This window comes from Phyllobates terribilis, unplaced genomic scaffold (genome assembly GCF_046119375.1).
Source record: "Phyllobates terribilis strain yellow unplaced genomic scaffold, ASM4611937v1 Scaffold_673__1_contigs__length_839561, whole genome shotgun sequence".
NCBI lineage: Eukaryota > Metazoa > Chordata > Amphibia > Anura > Dendrobatidae > Phyllobates > Phyllobates terribilis.
Window position 1 is genome coordinate 705,502 of NW_027363433.1, and position 12,842 is coordinate 718,343.

Below are 12,842 nucleotides of genomic sequence, written 5' to 3' on the forward strand. Positions count from 1 at the left end.
CCACAGTAAAATATGGTGGTGGTAGTGTGATGGTCTGGGGCTGTTTTGCTGCTTCAAGATCTGAAAGACTCTCTGTGGTAAATGGAACCATGAATTCTGCTGTCTACCAAAAAATCCTGATGGAGAGTGTCCGGCCATCTGTTCGTGACCTCAAGCTGAAGCGCATTTGGGTTATTCAACAGGACAATGGTGCAAAACACTCCAGCAAATCCACCTACCTCTGAATGGCTTAAGAAAAACAAAATTAAGACTTTGGAGTGGCCTAGTCAAAGTCCTGACTTTAATCTGATTTAGATGCTGTGGCATGACCTTAAATAGGCGGTTCATGCTCGGAAACCCTCCAATGTGGCTAAATTACAAAAATTTAGCAAAGATGAGTGGCCAAAATTCCTCCAGAGCGTTGTAAAAGACTCATTGCCAAACTGCAAACGCTTGATTCCAGTTGTTGCTGCGAAGGGTGGCTCAACCAGTTATTAGGTTTAGGGGGCAATCACTTTTACACACAGGGCCCTGTAAGTTTGGATTTTTTTTCCCTAAATAATAAAGACCTTCATTTAAAAACTGCATTTTGTGGTTACTTGTGTTATCTTTGTCTAACATTTACATTTGTTTGGTGATCTGAAACATTTAAGTGACAAACATGCAAAAGAATAAGAAATCAGGAAGGGGAAACATTATCACACCACTGTATGTGTAGAAACCGTATCCGTATCTTTTGAAACACAGTATGCTTAGAATATTATCTATAGTCGGCAGCGAGTATTAGTTTTAACTGCCTGTCATATCTGATTGTGTATATTTTGCATTGCCTGTATAAGCTTGATCGGAATGAATTAGCGTCAGACAGCCTGCTGAGCATCTCACTTGTCTCCTTGTTAACAAACAAAATAAACAGATTTTTACTCTGGAATTCAGGATGATCTCCTATCTCACTTGGTAGAAAGTGAAATATTTCTGTCAATAATTGTTTTTATTTTAGGGTCAAACATGTGGAATGTTTGTCCACTACTTGGACAACCCCTTTAAACGTCAAAAATCCCACAGCGGGAGAAGTCATTCTCATACCAAGAGTGTGAAAAATGAAAAATTAATTACTGGAAAATCTAATTTTGTTGACCATCAAAAATAACTCCGATGGGGAGAAACTATATATGTTATAGACAAATTGTACAAAAACATATAACATAATTAACCCCTTAATGACCACCAATATGTCTTTACTGACCTGAGATATAAGAGACTAGCGTCCTCCAACAGGTGACAATCCAGCTGTACACTATAGCTGACAACTTGCTGCATTGGCCACAATCAGTGTTGGAAACGACCATGACCGTTTAACTCCTTAGATGCTGCTGTCAATAGTAACTACAGCAATTAGATGATTAAAGGGAAGGTGCCATAAAAAATGTAAACAATTAAAAAAATGTAAAGTATTAATGTTTTGATTTTTTTTTTTTAAATATCATTTGTTTTTAATGAAGTAAAATATGAAAAATAATTTAACAAGGTTTGGTATTTCCACTTTTAAACACTAGGGGGAGCAGCTGCTGAAATTTTCCATGAAAACCTAGTGTACAACTACGACTGCAGTAAATGTGGGCTGGGTCTGCTCTCATGTGTGTCATGTCGCTCCTCTCCTCCCTTTCTGGGTGTTTGTAACAGGATAAGAGAGGATGAAGTTTAGGATCACAGTGTGGAGCCATTTTGTTGGTGACTGCCAGTGATACTGACAAGTACAGTGTCACCGAGGACGGCCGGCAGCGCCGATTCTGTTAGTGCTGCTCTCTGTATCATACGCTGGGGTTAGATACTGTCGTGGTAGCCCTTCCAAGAATTTGGATTGAGATAATTATCTTCTGCCATTTTTGGTTCAAATTAAATAAACACGATGCATCGGAGAAATAAAATAACAGACAGCCAGTGTCTGAGTGTATAATTCTTGTCTGCCCTCAGAACCCAAGCAACAAGTACTTTATTACACCCCCAGAAGAAAGGGGTGACTAACATTACCTAAGAAAGAAAGTATTTTAATTGGAAATAACAGTCGTCCTTGAAAGCTGCTCTGTCTAATAACTATACTATTAAAAATAAAGAAGGAAAGCTTAACACGAAGACAGCTCTATATTTCATACAATGCCGTGTTATCGCTTTTATGAGTAACACTTATAAGACTAATATTAAAATATTAAATTATCAAAAATATATAGGTAGATTTAATTGTAATAATCAAAGCAAAGTATAAATATTTACCAGAACAATACGGAGTGTTACACACACTGGGATTATTCACAGCACACGATACACTACACAGTGTAGATACAGGGCTCAGTGTAGTGTATCACATGATGGGATTAGATACACCAGTCCGGGGCGTATCGCACATGATGACGGGATTAGATACATCAGTCCAGTCCAGGGCGTATCGCACACGATGACGGGCTTAGATACACTGGTCTGGGGCGTATTGCACATTTTGTTGGTGACCGCCAGCGATACTGACAAGTACAGTGTCACTGAGGACGGCCGGCAGACCTGATCCTGATAGATGGTGCTGCTCGCTGTATCATAAACTGGGGTTAGATATGTGGACTGTATCACATGCGCGATTACATACGCTTAGAGTAACAAAAGCTGCAATTAGATACAGTACTAAGTGTAGTGTATGACATTATGGGATTAGATATTGAGCTCAGCAGAGTGTATCACACAGGATGGGATTACATACACAGTTTCTAATGTATGGAGCAGGGTCACACCTTACACCACTGCTCCCATAGAAGGGGATGGAGAGGGGACACACATTACACCACTGCTCCCATAGAAGTGGATGGAGAGGGGTCACACATGACATCACTGCTACCGTAGAAGTGGACGGAGTGGGGTCACACATTACACCATTGCTCCCATATAAGTTAACGGAGCGGGGTCAGACATTACACCACTGCTTCCATAGAAGTGTATAGAGCGGGGTCAGACCTTACACCACTGCTTCCATAGAAGTGGACTGAGCGGGGTCACACATTACACGACTGCTCCCATAGAAGTGGACGGAGCGGGGTCACACATTACACCACTGCTCCCATAGAAGTGGATGGAGCGGGGTCAGACATTACACCACTGCTTCCATAGAAGTGGACAGAGCGGGGTCAGACATTACACCACTGCTTCCATAGAAGTGGACAGAGCAGGGTCAGGCAAAAAAACAAACCTGTTGTCCAAGTCTCAGGAATTCCACATATTCACAGGGATCAGACGGAATCTACAGGACGGTGAGGAGTGTGTCTCCAAGCATACAACCACGTGGAGGTCTGCGGAGCACAGAAAAGCCACAAAGGACCATCCATTGACAATTGGATCAATCCCGGAGAGGAAAAGCCATTCCATAGGTGAGAAATGGATGTTATTCATGACTATTCTAAGAAAAGTAACATACAGTTTAAGTTTGTTCATAGTCATACAGATGCACAATTATGGTCTATTAGTATAGCCAATGTGAAGCAGAGAATCTTAGTATTGATAAAAGGTTTCTCTCTGTAAAAAAGTTACAGAGAAAACTTCAAAATGTGATGCATATGGTCCGTGTGTACAATAATTTAGTCTTTGAAGAAACTGACACAAACAAAGCATGGATTATCACACAGGACATCAGTCATACTGACAAACAGGTGGACACACAAGAGACCAGTCATACTGAGACACAGGACACTGACGGGGATTACTCTGATTGTCCAAATTGTTTGATTTTGGCAGAACATATTGAACAATTGGAGGATCAAATTGATACTCGGACAGAGTTATTGTCCAAATTACACCAAGACATAAAAAAGGTTTCTGTTCATACAAGATTAAATAGTAAAAGTGAAGATAATGCCTCCACATCATTCGTACCAGACGCAAAGTCCAGATGTTTCAGGAGAAGCTTTACAGGGAAATGAATTAGAAAGGAAAAAATTACATGATAGAGCAGCACGAATCAATCTTAAAATACACGATCAATTAATGAAAATTGTAAAAGACTTTCCAAAGTACAATGATAAGATGGATGCTTTTGATAATGCAGATATTTTTGAATCTAATACAGATAAATTCAATCTTAATGATGAACAAAAAAACAAGACATTCAGAGTTTGGTTACCCTCACATATGGCAAAAAGATTACAGATCAGACTAAATGAGGATAATGAACAGATACATACTACAAAAGAAGACAGACTTAGACAATTGCTATTATTTACCACAGGAGACTCGCCCTCTCTTGACATTTTGCATCAATTGAGTGCGAGTGTCCATGATGACCCGTTTGCTTTTTTGGTCAAATTTGAACAGGCCTATAGAATGGTGATGCCTGTTGGGCCTAATGAGGAACCAACATCGATGATCAAATTGTATGTAACAAAATTCAAGTACCCTAGATCCTGTATCAGTGCAATTGACTAGTGTTCAGACATCATTGCAGGAAGCAACAACTTTTATCGACACAATTAGGAGATCCATGAAGCAGAATCAGGTCAAGGCAAAAATAGCTGTAGTTCATGAGGAAAAAGACAGACAGCTGACATCAGAGAAAACTCAACCAAAACCTAAACCCACATTAGCATCCAGGAACAGAGATTAAACTGAACATAGAGGTAAAAATATCACACAGAGGAGCAATATTAATTGTTATTTTTGTGGTATACCTGGACACTTAAAGTGTCAATGCAGAAAATTTTTGAGAGCAGAATCAGAGGCAGGTACATCGGGAACAGGTAAGCTTGGAAGGGGAAACTGACTTATTCCAAAATCATCCAACAAACCTTCCGCCCCTCCATTCCATTCTCCCACATCCCCTCACACTGACAATACACAAACACAGTCACCATATGCTCCATTAATCAGACAGATCAGAGAGATGACAGTGAAGGAGTCAAATTGCAGGGGCAGTGCTTTTAAAAGACACACTGGTCTGCTCCCATCTCCATCTCTCTGACTAGCAAAGAATGCTCCCACACCCCATCCATTGGAATTTGTGACTAGTGTTACATTGGATGAATGTGGAAGACCATTTCTCAATGTGATTTTGGCAGAACAAAGTGCTGTGTTTCTTATTGATACAGGGGCACAATTAAGTGTTACTATCCTTGAGTTGATGGTAAAACCAGAATCTCCAAGTTGTAATATTATCGGATTCAGCTGAAAAGGAAAAACAAAAGCAAAGCTTGTTCCCAATGTTATGTTGGAAATACTTTGTTCTTTCAAAACAGGAATTGACATTTGGTATTGTCGTGATTCTGAAAATATACTTGCCATAGATTTTATGCAGAAATTTGGATGGGTAATTGATCTAGGGAATCAAGTGATCTGGAAAGATTCTAATGGACGTAAACCTGTAGTCATTGACCCTAGTGAATATAGCCATGTTGGAAGTATTTGCTTGAATGATGTTTTGTGTCATCAGATCATTTGTGGCCTGAAACTGGTGGTGATGAGGGACTGACTGAAATTGTACAATGTTTTCCTTCTCTTTAGGCTCAGTTCAGGAATGAGGTGGGTACAATGAAGGATGTAATTGTGAATGTAGAAGGACGTGATCCTCCTCCACAGCGTCAGTATAAATTGCCTCCAGATTCAATTGGTTCTATGTATAAGATCATACAGGAATTGCTAGCTCAAGGTGTCATACCTAAGGCTAACTCTGTAAGTAACAATCCTTTATGGTGTATTGAAATCTGATGGTACATATCGAATGATATTGGATTTGGGGATGTTTAATAAACATACTCCCAATGTTGCTCCCATTGTTGCTGATACTCATGACATGATGGCAAGGCTAAATGCAAAGGCAAAATATTTCTCTGTACTAGACATCAGTAATGTTTTTTTCAGTATACCTCTTGAAAAGAGCTGTCAGTACAAGTTTGCATTCACTTTCTTGGATGAACAATATCTGTTTTGCAGGTTACATCAAGGAGCACATTATTCACCTAGTGTTTTTCATCAGGCATTGGTGAAGGTATTATCCAGATTTTCTAGGCCTGATTGCATACTGCTATATGTGGATGATATTTTGTTGTCTACTGAGGATAAAGAGTCACATGTTTCTCTTTTGACAGAATTGTTTGAACTGTTGTATGATGCAGGGTTGAAATTTAACACTAAAAAGGTCAAATTGATGCAGACTGAGGTCAGGTTTCTGGGAGTATTGTTGAGTCCAGGAAAAAGACCGCCATTGCAGGAAAGAATAGAGGCGATCGCTTCTCTCCCAATCCCAACCACACACAAGGCATTGCAACATTTTTTGGGTCTTGTAAACTATTCTAGGGATTTCATTGAGGGTTTTGCTGATAAGACCAGGCCTTTTGTATGAACTTTTGAAAGGTGAAAATAATGATTACTTTGGTCCTCGGGATGTTGAACAACAAACCTCATTTGAACAATTGAAAATGAATTTACATAATGCACCTGCTTTGTCCACAGTAGATCCTTCAGCTCCATTTGCTTTGCAAGTTCACACATCAGAGACAGCGGTGTCTGCTGTTCTGTTACAATTGTAGGGAGAAGAGTGGAGAATTTTGGGTTATTTTTCTAAGCTTCTCTCACCTGTTGAAAGAGTTTTTGAAACTTGTGCCAGACAATTGGTAGGCGTCTACTTTGCAGTCAAAGCAACTGAAGACATTGTTGGTTTCAACCAAATCATTCTGCAAACTCCTCATTCTACACTAAAGCTTCTCTTTGAGAAAAATATCCCAGGTATCCCACATCAGAGATTTGCCCATTGGTTACTGTCATTGTCTTCCAATCAAATTGAGGTAGATTATAAGGCCAAATATGTTCTTCCTCAGTTGATGCAATATGAAGGGCAAATTCATGATTGTCTCCAGTCTTTTCAGGATCCGATTCTATCACTTTTCAGACGGTAGGCCGAGGTAAGAGATGAAGAAGTCTTTGTAGATGGTTCCAGATTCTATTCAGATGGGCACTATTATACAGGATATGCCATTTTTTATCCCACAAGAAGACAGGTGGTAAAACAAAAGTTACTGAGTCATTTTCAGCTCAGAGGGTAGAGCTAGAAGCAGTAAAAATGGTGCTACAGCTGAATGAGGCTGAAGATCAGTGTCCCATTGTAATCTACAGTGATAGCTCCTATGTTGTGAGATCATTGACAGATTACCTGTCAGTTTTGGAAAAAAGAGGCTATGTAGATTCTTCTAACAAGACTCTTGTACATAGTGACACACTGAAAACAATTTTTGAGATAGCTTCAAAAACCCCTAACGGTTTTGCAATTGTCAAAGTTCATGCCCATAAAAAGTCTGATGATGATGATCTGTTGGAAATGCAACTGCAGATACGTTAGCCAAAGAGGCAGCCCTGATAGAAGTGTTTGAGCCTGAACCTCTCGAGGTTTCAGCAGTTCAAAGAACAGACACGCATATCCCTTCTTTTGCGGAAGAACAAGAAAAAGATACAACTCTTGTTGCTTCCCGGGTTTTGTGTCATGACCTAAATGGGGACTTGCATCCTGTTGTACCAAAACATCTACAGGATGAGTTCACGAGATATAATCATGACAGCTTGGGTCATTTGGGCCAACAGAAATTGTTAGGCATTCTCAGAGAGATTTTACTGGGAAAAGATGGAAGAGACTGTATGAAATATTATTCAATCATGCCTCATTTGTGCCCAAATTAATCCAAGACAAAAAGGACAGAAATCGCCAATACTGCGAACCGCACCTGCAGATGGTCCATGGTCTACGTTACAAATAGACTATATTGGTTCATTACCATCAGGTAAAAATGGTCTCAGGTATGCATTGGTTGTAGTAGATGTTTTTTCTAAATGGGTTGAAATTTTACCTGTCAAGAAAGATGATGCTTTGTCTATAGCTAGAGCATTAGTTAATCGTGTCTTTTGTACTTGGGGGATCCCAAGAAAGATTACCTCTGATCGAGGAAGTCACTTCACAGGAAGAATCATGCGAGCAGTTTGTACTATTCTAGGGGTACAATAGTTTCATGTACCTTACCATCCACAGTCTGCTGGTATTGTGGAAAGGATGAATAGGACAATAAAATCCAGAATTGCCAAAATGTTATTGGACAAAGGTAATACTTGGGTGGATGCCTTTTGTACTGTTGAGTGTTAGAGGAACAACTTCCTCCACAACTCCATTTACTCCTTTTGAACTATTGACAGGAAGGAAAATGCCATTGATTTTCCCACATGAACCATTTTTGTCCACACCTCAAAAAGATGCTGTTCCAAGGTCCAAATGGTTGCAATTGTTGCAGGAAAACTTGAAAACCTTTCTTCCACATGAATGCAGAGGATGGAGCCACCATATGAATCCAAATTCAAAAAAGGGGCTCTAGTCATGATTAAATCTCTCAGGAAGAGTGGACCTTGGGAAAGTAACTGGGAGGGTCCCTTTGAAATAATCGACACCATGGGACAAGTTATGATCCTAGTGCAACCAGCATCCAACATGGTTAAAAATATCCGCAGACAACAAAAATTGTGGGTACACGTTGATCAATGCAAATTGTATATTGCAAAATAATGATACTGCATTTCTTTTAGGAAGAAATGGATTCCAATAAGAGCTGGAATACGGAATACCATGTCCTTGATGGAAGGGATTCAACACCAATCCTTCAAGAAAAGAAAAGGTTTCCCAGGAAAAGCTACTATCTGATGGGAACCACATTTCTGCTACTTTGTACTATTTCAATTCTGATCTACACAGAAGACATTTTATATCATGGAACAAATACTAGTGAAGTGAATGGACATATCAAAGGAACTTTACATTCACGGAAACCAAGAGGATCAAGTATACAAAATCTAATAGATGAAGATAAGCCAGACGATTCAGTAGATATTACTGGGAACATTTGCATGGGTTATGATGTAAAATGCTGAATTGAGCTACACTTCATACACGACACTTAATATTACATGCCGCCATAGGATCTAAGTCTAAATTTAAACAATTACAAGGAGATTAGATACATTATTAGATACATTATGTATCACATGGCATGACAGGCATATGGGAATGTAATCCTACAGATGTGTTATACTGGAATATAGAGATAAGAGGTGAAGAGAAAGCTGTGTGGTCGGGTGATATTCCTAATGATATGCTCGCAAAAGGGACAGTTAGAACATCCGAAACAGAGATTATGTTAAAGACACAACTTTTGGGGAAATTTTTTATCCTTCATTACTTTCTATTACAGAAGGAGATGAAGATTGGTTAAAAACATGGAATTTCCAGATAACCAGAGAATCAGTACAAGTACAAGTATCTGTAGTTTTTACAGTAACAAATACTATCGCTCCAGAAGTAAGGGTTGCACCACAAGCAGTACATAGTCAAGAAAATATGTCGTCTCTTTTATTGAAATGCAACACAAGGTTAGAGTTACCTCCCGAGTCTTTGTTAACATGGACCAGAAACAAAATATTTTTGGGAAGTTTTTCAAATGGTCCAACAAATGTTATACATAGAAGTCAATACGGGAATGTGAGATGGTTGCATAAGAATTTTGATTTTTCTCTAGATAATCCATCTCCTAAGGATTCGGGACTTTACCAATGTTGTGTTTTAAGTAAAAATAATTACAAACAATGTAAAGATGTAAATGTTTGGTCAGCAGTAGATAATGTATGTACACAGACAAGGTTTCAACCATCTACTCCTTTCCAAATCAATCAATTCCAATCTAAACCTCTATTAAGGGATGGAGTGTTGATGACTATGGTCTGGACTTTTAACATGTCCAGTTGGAAAATCTTATCCAGATATCCCCAGTGTCAATCACATCTCATTAACATGGAAATGGGAATAGAACAATGGTTTGGGAGAAGAACGTCAACACAGGTTAGAAGTAAGAGGGGGATATTAGAAGGTATTTTGGGGGGATTAGGAACAGTGGGAAGTTTAATTAACACTATGGACATCCGACATACATACACTTAAATCAGATTTAGAAAATATTGGGTATATTGGAGGCAAAGGAGTAAAAAATTTGAAAAGTTTGCATCAACTCCTTGAGAAGATGGTTTTGAACACTGCTGCTGTGTTGGGATCTTCAGTGTCACATCTACAAGATGCTACTTTAGCTCTAATAGAAAGTGAACAGGAATCCCAAGTGGCCAGAGCATGTCTAGAAATTCAGATTGAATACTCCACCAATCTGAAAATGATTGCACAGGCATTGCAAAGTAGAATTACACCTTTAGGAATAATGTGAAATTTGCCTACAGAATATAATTTTGCGTTAAATCACACAGATTTGTGGGTAAATAAGTGGTTAGGATGTGAACAGAACATTTGTATAGGAACACTAATCCCAATATCGGGAAGAGAAGAAACCATGGTTCCTATTACTGTTCTGGGCATTCCTGTTGGTAATACACAATTACTATATTATCTATTACAGTACACAGATTTTGCATTTGATGGTACCAACACTGGACAATTAGACATTTCTTCATACTTACATTTTGTTTCTAAGGTAATGTGTCTACCTGGACAGGATAAAGTCATTTATAACTTGTGTTTCCATAATCATACCTCATGTCACGCTAGGGTTGAGAATGTGCACACGATACATGACTTGGTGACTCCAATAAGCTCAAACAAAATTTGTTTCCAAGTTATGTCAGAAAAAGAAGTTGTTTCTGTATTCTTCTCATCTTGTGTACATGCTGAAAATCTGACCATAGTTTTCACACTTCCCTCCGTACAATATAAACCTATCTCCAAGAAGGAAGTATTAATATTACGTCAATAGGGACAAGAAATCTGAAAATCCTTCCTATACAGTTCAGTTTGTCACAAATACACTGCTCAAAAAAATAAAGGGAACACTTAAACAACAGAATATAACTCCAAGTAAATCAAACTTCTGTGAAATCAAACTGTCCACTTAGGAAGCAACACTGATTGACAATCAATTTCACATGCTGTTGTGCAAATGGAATAGACAATAGATGGAAATTATGGGCAATTATCAAGACACCCTCAATAAAGGAGTGGTTCTGCAGGTGGGGACCACAGACCACATCTCAGTACCAATGCTTTCTGGCTGATGTTTTGGTCATTTTTGAATGTTGGTTGTGCTTTCACACTCGTGATAGCACGAGACGGACTCTACAATCCACAGAAGTTGCTCAGGTAGTGCAGCTCATCCAGGATGGCACATCAATGCGAGCTGTGGCAAGAAGGTTTGCTCTGTCTGTCAGCTTAGTGTCCAGAGGCTGGAGGCACTACCAGGAGACAGGCCTATACACCAGGAGATGTGGAAGGGGCCGTAGGAGGGCAACAACCCAGCAGCAGGACTGCTACCTCCGCCTTTGTGCAAGGAGGAACAGGAGGAGCACTGCCAGAACCCTGCAAAATGACCTCCAGCAGGCCACAAATGTGCATGTGTCTGCAAAAACGGTTAGAAACCGACTCCATGAGGGTGGTATGAGGGCCCGATGTCCACAGATGGGTGTTGCACTCACAGCCTAACACCGTGCAGGACGCTTGGCATTTGCCACAGAACACAACACCAGGATTAGCAAAGTATCAACTGGCGCCCTGTGCTCTTCACAGATGAAAGCAGGTTCACACTGAGCACATGTGACAGACGTGACAGAGTCTGGAGACGCTGTAGAGAGTGATCTGCTGCTTGCAACATCCTTCAGCATGACCGGTTTGGCAGTGGGTCAGTAATGCTGTGGGATGGCATTTCTTTGGAAGGACTTACAGCCCTCCATGTGCTCGCCAGAGGTAGCCTGACTGCCATTAGGTACCGAGATGAGATCCTCAGACCCCTTGTGAGACCATATGCTGGTGCGGTTGGCCCTGGGTTCCTCCTAATGCAGGACAATGCCAGACCTCATGTGGCTGGAGGGTTTCAGCAGTTCCTGCAAGATGAAGGCATTGAAGCTATGGACTGGCCCGCCCGTTCCCCACACCTGAATCCAATTGAGCACATCTGGGACATCATGTCTCTCTCCATCCACCAATGTCACGTTGCACCACAGACTGTCCAGGAGTTGGCGGATGCTTTAGTCCAGATCTGGGAGGAGATCCCACAGGAGACCATCCGCAACCTCATCAGGAGCATGCCCACGTGTTGTAGAGAGGTCATACAGGCACGTGGAGGCCACACAGAATACTGAGCCTCATTTTGACTTGTTTTACGGTCGTTACATCAAAGTTGGATCAGCCTGTAGTGTGTTTTACTACTTTAATTTTGGGGGTGACTCCAAATCCAGGCCTCCATTGGTTAATAAATTTGATTTCCATTGATGATTTTTGTGTGATTTTGTTGTCAGCACCTTCAACTTTGTACAGAACAAAGTATTCAATGAGAATATTTCATTCATTCAGATCTAGGATGTGTTATTTGAGTGTTCCCTTTATTTTTTTGAGCAGTGTATATAATTTCCCTTGGGATATGTGGACAAATGAGATAAAGACAAAGGTTTGTTAAATTTGTTAACAAAACAACTAAAAGAAGCTGAAATTGTATTCCGACATGAACAAGGCCATTTAAATGATATTGAACATGAATGGACAAGTATGTCAGGCTCATCTTGGTGGAAAAATCTAGGAAGATCAGTAACTAGTTGGTCACAGTCTTCAGCAAAAATGGCTGCAGGAAGCGTATTAACAAATCCAATCATAATCATATTTATTTTGATCTTGCTGTGCATTTTTTATCAGATTTTTGTGTGTAAAATTAAGAAAATATATTAAAAGATAAAGACAGAAATGAAAAAGGAAGATGGTCTTTATTTTTAATTTAGAAGTTTTTGGGAACTCAGATGACGTTCAATACAGGAGTTGATACAAG